Below are 14272 nucleotides of genomic sequence, written 5' to 3'. Positions count from 1 at the left end.
TATAACATTTATATATATATGTGTATATATGTACGCATATATATATATGCATATATGTACGCATATATATATATATACAATATATATATATATATATATATACAATATATATGTATACATATATATACACACTCATATATGTATCATCATCATCATCATCATCATCGTTTAACGTCCGCTTTCCATGCTAGCATGGGTTGGACGGTTCAACTGGGGTCTGGCAAGCCCGAAGGCTGCACCAGGCCAGTCAGATCTGGCAGTGTTTCTACAGCCTGATCTGACTATATATATATATATATATATATATATATATATATATACACACTCATATATGTATATATATATATATATATATATATATATATCTCGCCTCTCGTGTATTCATCAACCATCGTGTATTCGCGCCTTCTTCCTCCGGACAATCTTTATTTAAAAAAAAACGCAGCCCCAAACTTCTGCTCTTTCATTCATTCATTCATCTAACAGATAAGTTGAATGCTTATTTATTATTTCACTTCCCCATCAGTCATACATGCTTTCTTATCTATCTAACTATTTTTAACTAATTTCTATATCTATCTAATTATTTTAACTAATTTATCCATTACCCATCTCGCCTCTCGTGTATTCATCAACCATCGTGTATTCGCGGTGCACCCGCCCTGCCCACCCCCACCACCAATACTGGATATCTCTATATTTTTGCTCCATCCATACCGGATGTCGCTTCTCCCACCACCATAATAGGTGTCTACTCTTCGAACCCCCCCCTCTTCAATACGCTATTTCACCATGCATTACCCCTCTCTTGATATCCTACGTTCTACTTATCTAGAACCTGTCATCATTTCTCTGAACCACCCCTCCCCACTGGTGCTCCCCTATATCCTGCATCCCCCCCACATAAAAAAAGCACCATCCGAACGTGGCCGATGCCAGACCCCGCTGGCACCTGTGCAGGTGGCACGTAAAAAACACCCACTACACTCGCGGAGTGGTTGGCCTTAGGAAGGGCATCCAGCTGTAGAAACTCTGCCAGACTAGACTGGAGCCTGGGGCAGTCCCTTGCTCCCCAGACCCCGGTCGAAACCGTCCAACCCGTGCTAGCGCGGAAAACGGACGTTAAACGATGATGATGATGATGATGATGATACACACTCATATATATATGAATTTACAGAATGCGATAAAATATCCAAGGCTGTGAATAGTTTTCAGAACATTTATAATAGGTCCTACATATATTTTATATATCCCTTCATCAGAGACGGTGCGAGAAAATGTAAGTAATAGTTATCATAGAGAAGATATGAAATACAGAGTGGAGGAATGAAAACAGACGTGAAATACGTTAGGATATTGTATCTGCAGTTCCATTATTTAAGCAGAATGGTGTGTATATAAGTTATATATACAAAATCAATAGTAGCACTGTCCTCTATAGGACCGCCACATATCGATGGCAAGTATAGTCTACCATTCCATACTGTTTTTCTCTCGCTCAGAGATTTCATATAACTTATCTCCCTCTTATATATATATATATTCACATACATACATACATACATACATACATGCATGCATGCATGCATATATTATAATATTGGATTATTTATTCATTTTACAAATTAGAACATCTAAAGCATACAAAAATATTATATAAATCAATAGATAAGATAATATAAATACAGATTTTAAAAGTCATAGTATACATTAATGAGGCAATGAAAATTAAATTTACTTTTGACCATAGGCTGAAACAGCTGTAAGTAGTAATCTTTAGGATTTCATAAATTTATACTATGACTATATAAAATCTGTATTTATATTATTATCTTATCTATTGATTTATATAATATTTTTGTATGCTTTTGATGTTCTAATTTGTAAAATGAATAAATAATCCAACATTCTAATATCCATAAGTTGTTTAATATCCGTAATATCCGTAATGAGGAAGGGTATCTTTTTTTCTTCACAAATGTAAATAAACCCAATCTGCTTCTTAAAGGAGGGACATATTCATTATGCACAGAATGTTATTTACTGAAATGGACGTCAGCGATTGGTTAAAATTGCCGAAATGCTCGAAATTAAAGACAAAATATGTTACAAACTATAGAATCTTCTCAAGAATGCCAAGAAAAAATGATGTTTTATAAACACATTCTACCAGTATACGAAGTTTAAAACTTTTTAGTTACCTAGAAACTATGTTACAAAGTGCCGTTCAAAAGGAAAAGATCCAAGTTCTTTCGTCACTCATTCTCTGACTTCCTCAGCAAACTCTCTATCCCAAGTGGCTCGTCTTGTTCTGCATAATCCATTATATATATATTCTTTTATTCTGTACCTTGTGTCAGTCATTTGACTGCGACCATGCTGGAGCACCGCCTTTTAGTCAAACAAATCAGCCCCAAGACTTATTGCCTGTAAGCCTAGTACTTATCCTATCGGTCTCTTTCGCCGAACCGCTACAGTGACTTCAAAGTTTCGGCCTGCTTATTCTTCGTCGGACTGTCCGATAAGCAGGCCGAAACTTCGAAATCCCTTCCAAGACTATTCTTGTAAACGGATGATGAATATGTACGCTTCAAAATGTATTGAGTAATCCTTCAGTTTAAAGTAAAATTGTTTTATCATAACTCAATATAAAAGCAAACATTTTTTGTGTGTACGTGTGTGTAATATGCCCAAGTATAAGACTGATAAGGTCATAGTTCACATGACTACTTTGACTTGGATAAAGCGCATCCCTTTCAATAGTTGCAGAGGCTAAAAATGGCCAGATTAGAAGGATAAAAAAGTATTCGTTTTCGTGAAGTCCAGTCGTTGCTGGGGAGATGCAATAAGATCGAAGCTTGTCGTAAGTTGTCTCCCTTATTTCATGAACTTTTAATCTAGAGAATCATTATATTGTCTTTTCCTCGTCGTATACGAGACTCAATTCTGTTCGACTTTCTATGTTCAACAAGCCATGAATAGGCTCCACTGGCCAATCTTAATGACTGGCCGTTCTTTTGATCCATCATATGAGTTTGGAACATTTAGTTGAGTTTTGTATTTTGGTTGGTCGAGTACTGCCCGGCGTACGACGGATCCAGTAGCGTTACCCGTAATGCATCCTCAAACATCCCCTGAGCTTCTTTTTGTCTATAAATAACGTTGCAAACTCCGTTTGTTTTTTCCTGGAGCACGCGTCATATTTTTCTGCTGAAATAGCGAAGCACTTATAAACCAACGATAGCCAGTGTGAAATATCCTAAAGATCGATGGAACTCTACAACCAACAGAATTCGCGATCTGTGTTTTGGTCTTCTGTAGAATTTAACAGAGGAATAAAGTCTCGCTGGAATTTTAAAATCCGTTTCTTGTATTATTTCCTCGAGTTAACACGCAGCACTTGTTATAAAATGGTATGTAACGTTTCCATAGAAAACCAAGAGAGTTTTTCAGGCAGATGGCATCTCTAGATTACTTATTGTAAATGTATTTTTATTGTTAAATACCCGTTGATTTCGAATTTTCATTATATTTTCTTGGTGTCTAATAGTACCAGTAATACATGTTTTCCTTTTTGCCTTCTACTTTATCAAAGGATATATTTTCTCCCCATTTATATAAAACGGGTATTTATTTCATGAAAGCAAGCGTTTGCGAGCCAAAATAAATCATATGTATTGATTTTCTTTTGTCGATATTGTATTGACATTAGAAGACTGCTGGTACTTATTTTATCGATCCAGCTGGATTCGAACGCTCGAGCTTTAGATGAACAAAAACTAACTTTACTGTGTTACACATTCTTCAGTGGCACATCTCACACATCAACAAATGATGATTTATGAGAGAGAGAGAGAGAGAGAGAGAGAGAGAGAGAGAGAGAAGAGAAGAGTAAGTGTGTGTGTGTGGAGGTCTGTTTCTTCATTTATTCTCTTATTGATCCTTGTTTGTATTTATTTTACTTTGATTAATATTGATTTTAACCAATATCCATCAAAAACACACTACCTTGATTGGATAAAGCAAATTCACATATACACATATATAATGTGATGTTTATATATACACTATATATATATATATATATATACACACACAAAGAAAATCATTTTACATATATATATATATATACATACATACATATACACATAGTACGTGAAAGAAAAGAGGTGGGGGTGGGGGAGAAAAGCGGAAATAATTAATAAAGTGGGGAGGTGCAGGGGCGATCTCCAACGAAATCCAAGAAAAAAGAGTGGAGGGGTGAACAAATTAAGAAAGAGAAGAAAAAAAAGGGCGAGAGTAAAATAAAAAAAAAAAAAAAAAGTTTCTGTTGCTCGTGCGCACTGGTTGGTGAGTGCGGCTGGCTGTTAGATCAGCTGGGCTTTACTCCTACGGTAGTGAAATAGAGTAGCGTAGAAGTTGGCAGTCGTAAAAGCCAGACCTAGTAAATGATCCACTCGTACACATAGGCAAACATAATTAGTACTGGAGTTAGGAATAGAACTACTAAACTCTCGGGTAAGTGCTCTTCTTTTGGCCGTTTACAATATTGTTTAAGATTGTTTTTACGCTCTTTTCGTCTCTTTTTTTCTTCTTTCCCTTTCCCCTTTTATAGTGGTGTTGATGATGATGATGATGATGACGGTGGTAGTGGTGGTTCTTATTGCCCAGGGCTAAATTATACACTTGATATCTTTTTTTTACTGCCATGTGTTATATATATGTATGTATATCGGGTCAGATATGTTAGAAATAATCGTAAAAAATGTCTAATTATTCGAGCACCATAGTTACTATGTAACCTACTCACACACGGTCGGTGCGTGTGGAATAGATAATTCACCAGCCAGGTTTACCTGGATAGTCATTTACATATACTTAAGTATTACATATATGCATATACGTACATGAGTTTATATATATAAACTCTGTTTGTGTGTATATATATATATTAGATAAATGTAGGCGTGTGTGTGTATATGTATGTAGGTATATAGATATAATAATGTAGCTATATAGATAGGTATATGTATGGATAGATAGATAGATATATTTATTCATATATAGGGAGATATGTATGTAGGTGTATGTATATATAGGTCTGTATATATTTATATACACGTATATATAGGTCTGTGTATGTATATATAGATATATATATATATATATATATATATATATATACACACACACACACAGATCTCTCTCTCTCTATATATATATATACACACACACACACATTGGTCTATGTGTACATATATGTGTGTAGGTCTGTGTCTATATAGGTCTATGTGTACATATGTGTGTGTATATAATATATATATGTAGGTCTGTGTTTACACACACATGCACAGTACCGTGTGTACATATATATATATAGACATATATATATCTATGTATCTGTGTATAAATATATAATTTCATGTTTATATATATATATACTCTCACACAAGCAAGCCGGCTAGTCTGTGTCTGATTAGATATGAATTTGCAAACAATTCATGAAAAAGATATTTATTCAATTAAAACACACGCACATATCTTGCGAGATGGTCACTTAGTGAAACTTCCAGTAAATGCAAATCTATTTTGAGGTTTTTTGCAAACGTTATGATTTATTATTGCTTGCTGCTGCTGTCTGCTTGTTGAGAAATTACATATTGGATTTTTCTTTCTGTGAATCTATTTCAAGAATTTCCCTTGTAATAAAGCCAACCGATCGAGCGGAGCCACTAATAAATACAAGTTTGACTTTTTGGTTTCTGTGCTGTCAAGGAAATTTGTAAACAACTCTTGTCTTTCTATTTAAAAAATGCAAGTCGCTCTGTCTGCTTTCATTTATGTCAACCACACACACACACACAATATATATGTATGTATGTGATCGAATGAGTGAGACAGTATAATTTATTGTGCAAAAAACTTGATCAAGACATGCTTATGGGTTATGTCGAGGTTATTGTATGTGTATTATATAAGATAGCAGGTACTTGAATTTTATAGACGTCTTATATTCTGTATTTCTGTCGAAATCCAGTTGCTTGTCATTTATATTAGACTGGCTACGTACAGTTTGAAGGTTACTTGTTATTTCTTACTAGTGTTGAGAAGCAGAAAAGCAAGGTGTTACTACCGACCTGTGGTCAGCTAGGCTGTGTAGTAGTAAGTAGCTCTTAAACATTACAATTCAAACTCTAAACCAACTTCCTTTCTAACCTGTTTAGTTAAACCACTTAAAAAGTTCAATAGCTTTTGCAAAGAAGCCTTTCCAACATAGCTTCACACGACATTACACCACTGTCCGTCCAACCCCGATCTCCTCTCACATTCCTTACCCTCATACTTCTTCCATTCTGCTCCCTTTATCGTCTCTCAATTTTTTTCTTTTATTTTCAGATTATCTTTCCATCCCTTTTTCCTTTCTGTGCCCCTTAGCTTTTAAATCTCCCTGTCCCTGGTTCCAATTATTGCCTTCAGTCCCTGTCTCCCTTCCTGTCTCTCTTTCGTCTCCTTGTTGGATCTATACATTCCTCAATCACCACTGCCTCCACACACAACTACTACTACTACTGCTACTACTACAGTCACTACAACAACGACTACTACAACTATTATTGCTGTTACTACATATTTTCACGACTCGATTTCGATTCCTCCTTGTAGTCTGTTGTACCATTTCATTTATGTCGCGATTTGCTGTCGGGGAAAAACGCATTTCCCTTTCCTATATAGGCTCTGGACAGAATTAAAAAATTCCGTCTTTCCTTGCTTTCTTTATCCGAACATCTCTATTCTATAAACGCTATGTACTTATTTGGTTTGTAACTACTAAACTATTTGTTCATCCTCGCCCCATCCCCTGCTTTATTACCCCTGTCTTCCTCCCCGGACTACGACCATTCCTTCTCCCTCCCTCGCCATACCTGTCTATCACCTCTAATCCCTCTCTTGTCCGTCTGTTGCTACTCTGATTATTTGTGTCTCAGTTTAACTCTTACTCGGTGTCCGTCCACCTCTCTCTCTCTCTGCCTGTTTTTTCCTTCCTTTCTTTCTTCTGTTACTTGCCATGGCTCCTTGTTCTGTCAATCCCTTTTTCTCTCTCTCTCGTCTCACCCGTTTGTTAAAAACACTTGACGAAACTCTGAACATATTTCCTTTCGCTACATTGTTAATCACTTCGCCGTTATCAGAAGTTTCCTTCTCGAAAGAGATTATTATTCTCCAGTTGACACATTATATACGTCTAATAGTGCTCTTTCTCACGGAATATATATATATATATATATATATATATATATATAATGTTGCAGATTTTGGCACATCGACCACAGTACTCAACTGGTACTTATTTTATCGACCCCGAAAGATATTATATTTATACATTAAACATAGATTTCTGTTCGTTCGTTAGCATCGTACGAATTCCTGAAGTGAGAAGGTGGGAAAAGCAGGGTGTGTTGGACTAAGCAATTGCAATATTATATTTAGTTTGGTTCTGCTGGATTCTGGGTTCACATCTAGTTGTCGATATTTCATTTTCGACTCCTTCGCGGTCAGTACTTGAGTAATACTTTTGAATCAATACAAAATTAAGCCTTGATTTGTTTAAAATAAGAAACCAGTTAATTGTATTTCTGAACGGAATTGGTCCTAAGGCTTCATATTTGTAAGCTGATGTAAGTAGGACACAGGATAATGGGATATTGTAATGATCCTGCCGCTCCAGAGGGATTAGCTGAGTGAAGTGAAAGGTTATAGTAGTTTGAAAATGGTAACTAGGCAGTGGATTCTACTAGCCGCGGGAGCTGATTTAAATTAGTCCTTAAATAATCAGCACGTATGCGCGTAAAACACATGTTTAAGCTATTTATATTTGAAGAATGCCTACAATTTAGGAATGCCTTTGCCAACCCTATAAATATATATATAAAACGTGCACACATACGTATATGTGGGTCGGTAGATATGTGTAGGTGAGACTGTATGGAGGTAGGCGGGCATGATGCTGGAAGCTGAATTAAGAAAGAAAGAAAAGAAAAACTTTCAGCTTTCTTCTTTCTTTCACCTGTAGCCATCTCTTGCTTTCAACTCCCCCCGTCACTCTCTCATTATTTTTTTTCTCTGTGTACTTATTTAATAACGCGAGTGTTTTGCTTGTTTTTGTTTCTATTCTCATTGTCTGGGAGTGTATTTATATCATCTCGATGACAGAGGGAAATACTTAGGATGCTTTACACCATTCTTATTAGTTTAATTCAGTCTCTTTCGACACCGGTCTTACACCTACCTGAACTCGTTTCCTGCTAGTATAAAGGTAATTACCTTGTATTGTTAACGATACAGATATTCCCCTCGAATGACGTCTACTTTGGACAGAACTTTGCTCCTTCCTTCATTTTGTTTAGTTGTGTTCTTCTTATATGTTCATGTTTAAATATGAAACTCACACAGGTATAGACGGAGGCCAAGTGCTTCAGGTGTGGACTTGGCCGTGACGGTTAAAATTAACACACACACGTCTCTGTTTTATAAATGAAATTCAAATGGTTTCAAAAAACCTGTAAGCATTATATATCTTCTTTAATTTATCTCTATGTGAAAAGAGAACGAAATCCTGCAAGTGTAGCATACATTTTGATATCGATGTATTTGTAGTATTTGATATTACAGATTCTGCATAGTTAACTTCGTCTTCTTCCATTGTTTGTAGTTGAAGCGAACACTAGCATTACTAGTGGGGGACGACGATTCCAGTGACCATCCCCTCGTTTTTAATCACCGATACACACGAGATGGACTTGTGTAAATATTTTATGATACCTAAAAGGAATAGTTTTGTAATTTCAGAATCAAACGGTGTCTTGATCCAGTCCCCGAAGCTGTTTACTTGTAACGTAACAGGTGAATACATTTCAAGTAAAACTGCATTGAATATATATTGTCTCCCCGCCGCCCCGTGTTATTAACAGGTGAATGCAGGTAAGGAAAAAAAAAACTGCATTGAATAGAAATACTCCACTCTGTTTTCTTATTTGTCGACAGGAAGACTATGTATTATTTCCTGTCGCTCTTCCAGGTACTTCATTCTATTCAATATGAATACAGCAGCCCTGGACTGAGGGGAGAAAGCGTATAGAACCGGCCACGAATATGTAATGTATATATATTATATAGTAAATACATAGTTATATGGTTGTCATAAAGATGCCGAACATCGGTGGTCACCCACTTTACTAATTAACACTCGGGAGCTTTCTACCTGCTCTATACAACTTACTGAAGGATAAATAACCAAATTTGCTCCAAACCACACCATATGTCTCAAAAGAGAAAGACAGGACGTTCACGGCCGGAACATCTTTGATCATAGGTTTGCTTAAGCAGAATTGTCTTTTGGTTAAATAAACATCACCACGTTCACTAAAATAATTTATGATGTTGATCACCGAACTTATTGCTTTCGTTTCGATATTATCCGCTTCGCTATTTTGAGTAGATCGGGTTGTGTGGTGGTTTAGAAAAATTCCATCGGTGTAGGTCTTTCGAGTCTCTCTTGAAGGAGATTCACGAATCTTTTATTAACAATACAACTGGGAAAATACATGCACGTCACAACCTCTTGTCCTTCTACTATCCTCTCCTCGATTAATATAATATAGTGTTTTAACAACCTTAACTGATGTACCTTTGTTTCAATATTTGTCCTTGTGAAAAGACTGTAAGCCACCACTTCACTTTTCCTTGCTCTGTCATTAAGCATATGAACAGAATCAATGTTTTGGTTCTAGTATAAGAAAATAGATACATTGTCTCTCTTATTGGTTTTGTGCAGTGTTTTATAATCTAGAAATTTAACATCTTTTCGACAAGTATGTTCTCTGATCACCATCGGGTGTTTCTTTACTGTTGGATGAATACAGCATCCTGCCCTGGACTCGAACTGAGATCGTTTTATTTCTGAATTGCGACAGTCAACATTATTATTATTATCCACTTTGCTATTGATCCATGTGCAAACATACTCGGGAGCCAGGACGATCGAAACATTAACGTAAATATTAAAAAATTTGCTGTCTCGTGGCAGAGCGGGGTGGGACAAAATTTTAAAAGGGGAAAAAATGTTAATGTCTTAAGGAGTAGCCATCGACTTATTCTATCCAAAAGTTTTTTTTTACCCAATATTTACATGCTTTCATTTATAGCTTTATGTACTTCGAGATCCATTGTTCCAAAATAGTATTAGTTATACACAAAATAGTAATTTAAAAAATGGGATAAAATAGCAGCTTCTCCTTCAAGTTCTTGCCTTGCTCCAGGCACTGGTAACTCATGCTATTTGTTATACAGTCTGAAGATAAGGTCAATGGACCCTAAACTTATAATACTATTAATTCATCTCAGAACTGTAGACTCAAAACAAAATTATTTTGAATATCTTTTAGACTTGTACTGAAACAAATCTTATTTCTTTCAGATGTGCCCAAAACAAATAATGTTTGTCCTTTCATTATTGTCACAGACTAAATTTATTTGGTCCAATTTTTTTTCTTCTCGAAAATTCCTTTGTTGATGCCAGGGTCTTACATAATGATTAGATGCTTGTCTCACACCCTGCAAGCTGTTTATTTAATGACTGTACGCCTTTGTGTTATTCAATATATATTTGCATTGGTTTCATTTCCAGCAGACTGTTTATTTAATAACCGAGCTTCTTTGTCTATTGTTTTATTTCCTCTTTTTCATTTTCAAAGCATATTGTTGGTTACTTGGGATGGGTGACATGTGGAAGGATTGGAAAGTGTGTGGAGGGGACGGCATATTTCTATTTTAGAAATATCTTCGTTCATTTCATGATCATCCATCGAATGTTAAGCCGTGAGAATTAACATTCAAGAAGTGTGTGTTGGGGGGAGTGAGGATCTAATTCTGCAGGTGCAGTGTGAATACTTTATAATATTCTGATATGGCATAAGTTAAGAGTTTGTCAATTACTTCCTTTGTCGGTTGAATGATTTTCCTCTCACCACATCGCTTTCTCTGTTAAGTAGAATGTTATTTGTATGTACGTTTGCGTTCTTGTTATAGATACAGGCAAGACTTCGGACGGGAGGAGGTCTTTCCTGTATGGCAAGATACACATTCATACATACTGAATGAATAATACTATTGGATCTTTTCGGTTTGAACGGCAGATTTTAAAAATAATTTCCACGTAACTAAACACTTTTAAACTTCGTCGTATACTGGTAGAATGTGTTTATAAACATATTTTTCTCTTGGCTTTCTTGAGAAAATTCTGTAGTTTGTAAGCTATTTGTTGTTTAATTTCTTGTATTTCGGCAATTTCAACGAATCAATGACGTCTATTGAGGTGAATACAATATCTCCGGATCTTTGTCAATTGATTTCTAAAAGTAGTGACGTAGCGTGTTTCAACTATTGGGAAGTTGTCTTGATCGCAAAATTTACGAAGAAAATAAAGTAGTTATTAAAAAAGTGAATAGTATTACCCCATCCCAGAAAAAAAAAGAAAGAAAAAATCGCCATGAGATGCAACTTACGAAACTCGTAATCACTGTTTGGAGAGAATATTTATCAGGAAAAGTTACGAACCGTTTAAAGAATTTTCGTCCCACACTCCCATCTGAAGAGAACACATTGGCTAACGTGATACCCGGATCTTTTCGGTTTGAACAGCAGTTTTTAACATAATTTCTAGGTAACTAAAAAATTTTAAACTTCATATACTGGTAGAATGTGTTTATAAAACATCTTTTTCTCTTGGCTTTATTGAGAAAATTCTATAGTTTGTAAGATATTTGTTGTTTTTCTTCAATTTCTGCAATTTCAACCAATCAGTGATCTCTATTGAGGTAGAAAAACATTCTGCGCCGTATGGATATGTCCCTCGTTTAAGAAACAGATTGGGTTTATTTACATTTCTGAAGAAAAAAAGATACCCTTCCCCCTAACCCTAATCCTAAAACAGATTGAAATGCAATAGATCGATACTAGGGTTATAATTATGGGTGACAATTTCATATGATACTGCTAGAAAAAACTGCCGTTCAAACCGAAAAGATCCTGATACCCTTTCAATAATTCATTCTTTTATTAGCCACCAGGGCTCACATAAGACAGCATTAAATGACATGCAACAGTATAAAAGACAAAAACAAGATGATACAGTGGGTTTTACGGTGTGTAAACAATAAAAAACAAGTAAATTAAACAAATTAAAACTTCCAATAGTGTGGAGGCACTTTAAGGTCCTCGTGGAAAAACTCACAAAAGCCACGGGTGCCTAATCAACAGGGCAAGAACCCTATTTTTCACAAGTGTATGCTCAAAATTGGTCCTTTCACACTGGAATTAATAATAATAGTTCATTTATTAGCCACAAGGGCTCACGTACAATAACATTAAAGAACATGCAACAACATAAGACAAAAACGGGACGATACAATGGGTTTTCTTCGTGTAAACAATATAGATGGGGAGGCATTTTAAGGTGTACTCTCAGAATTGGGCCTTTCACACTGGAAATACGACTACTAATAATAATGTTTTCAAATTTTACCACAAGGGAAGCCATTTGATGGGAGGGGGTGAGTCGATTACATTGACCCCCCCAGTGTTCAACTAGTACTTAATTTATTGACCCTGAAAGTCGACGTCGGCAGAATTTGAACTGGGAACGTAGCGACGGGCGAAATATCGCTTAGCATTTAGCGTGCTGGACGAAATGCTTAGCAGAATTTTGACCGTCGCTATGTTCTGAGTTCAAATTCTGCTGAGGTCGATTTTTGCCTTTCATCCTTTCAGGGTCGATAAATTATCAGTTGATGTAAACGATACATCGCCTCCTCCAAAATGGCTGTCCTTGTTGCAAAGTTTGAAACTATTATCATTAAAAGGGTTTGCTGGACCATGTTGGCCAATGTGTTCCCTTCAGCTGGGCGGGGTGGAGTTGGGGGACGATATTCTGCGTTTGAGATTTTAAATTTGCTTAAAAATCACGTAACGAAATAAGGAAGAAGTTTAATGCTTCAGATTTTGACTCTTCATTGAGTTTAATTTTCGTGGATGCAAAGCAGCTATTTTTGGTGTTAATTTGAAAATGGACAAAAATTCCAGCAGAATCCACACTTGACATCACTTACAAAAATTGCTTTTTTCTTTTTTTAAAGAATTAATCTCATATGAAGGAATTTGAAATTATTTATTCTAGCAGTTTTACTTACTCCAGTCTAATTCCTCAGTTTTTCACAACAATTAAATATCGGTTGTGATGTCACATCATCATTTTAACATCAGGAATTTGTTAAGGCAGATTTTCTTTGGTCAGATGCCCGTCTTGTTGCCAACCCTCACCTGTTTCTCAGCAAAGTAATAAATATTTCCCTATGGCCAAACACGTTTTTCTTTGCTTGTATGATGGTGATACGTATAAATCGTGACATGGTGTCCAAGACAAAGTAACACAAACATACTCGCATGTACACGGCCGGCTTCTTTCAATTTTCATATAAAGTTTTGATCGGCCCAGGACTATAATAAAAGTTGCTTTGTGCCACGCAGTGGGACTCGGCCCGAGACCACATGGTTGGGAAGCAAAGCAAGCTTTTTGACTACAGTCATGTCCATGCCAATGAGCTACGTATTAAAACAAAAAGTGTATATATGTATATATATATATATATATATATATATATATAGTGCTAATTCTGTTTATTTCATATGAAAGCTTTGTAAACAAGTGGTTACTTTTTTTCTTGTTTTTTATAATCATTACTTTTTAAAATCTCAGCTGTATTTTATATGGAAGGGTGGACAATAATTCAAAGGAAGCAGACTGCCTACAAAGACGCTATCGTATGTTTATTTTGGACACAAAACCGTCTGGTTATCTTTTTCCGTCCTATTTTTCACTTTCTCTGTTTCTGTTCACTAATTCGTCATGTACACGTATAATTTGGTTGGAATTTCAACCAGCACTCCTCATCTAATTTACCAAGGTCGCTCAGTCACCAATCCACTACAGACATCCCTTCTCCACTTCTCCAAATATGCACAATCTCACACCTCAACATTTCTTTCAATACAGCTAACTGCCCTTCAGTCTTGTTCTAAGCTCATCTACCACCACCACCTTCCTACCACATTCTTTCAGTTGTCTCTAAGAAAACAACACACATACACACGTCTTCATTTATCTGGTTTCTATTCTTCCGTTCTTGTTGCTTAGCCTCAAGCAAACCACCAAGAA

General features: G+C 35.9%; 1 protein-coding gene across 6 annotated transcripts in view; it reads left to right on the top strand.

The window, feature by feature from the left end:
- The window catches only part of LOC115214162 (armadillo repeat protein deleted in velo-cardio-facial syndrome), a 403200-nt gene that overhangs the window by 48672 nt on the left and 340256 nt on the right, over window positions 1–14272 (top strand). For 3 of the 6 annotated variants that reach the window (XR_005000208.1, XR_005000209.1, XM_036505099.1), the window contains exon 1: window positions 4347–4521. The exons of 1 other annotated variant lie outside the window; for it this stretch is intronic. The gene's annotated coding sequence lies outside the window, so the exon portion shown is untranslated. Of the gene's footprint in view, window positions 1–4346; window positions 4522–14272 lie in introns of those variants that run through there. 2 more of the 6 variants (XM_029783238.2, XM_029783241.2) reach the window with 2 other exon arrangements.

The sequence above is a fragment of the Octopus sinensis genome, linkage group LG7 (assembly GCF_006345805.1).
Source record: "Octopus sinensis linkage group LG7, ASM634580v1, whole genome shotgun sequence".
Taxonomy (NCBI): Eukaryota; Metazoa; Mollusca; class Cephalopoda; order Octopoda; family Octopodidae; genus Octopus; species Octopus sinensis.
The sequence above is the reverse complement of the archived record's forward strand: the minus strand, read 5'-3'. Positions and strand labels throughout refer to the sequence as shown.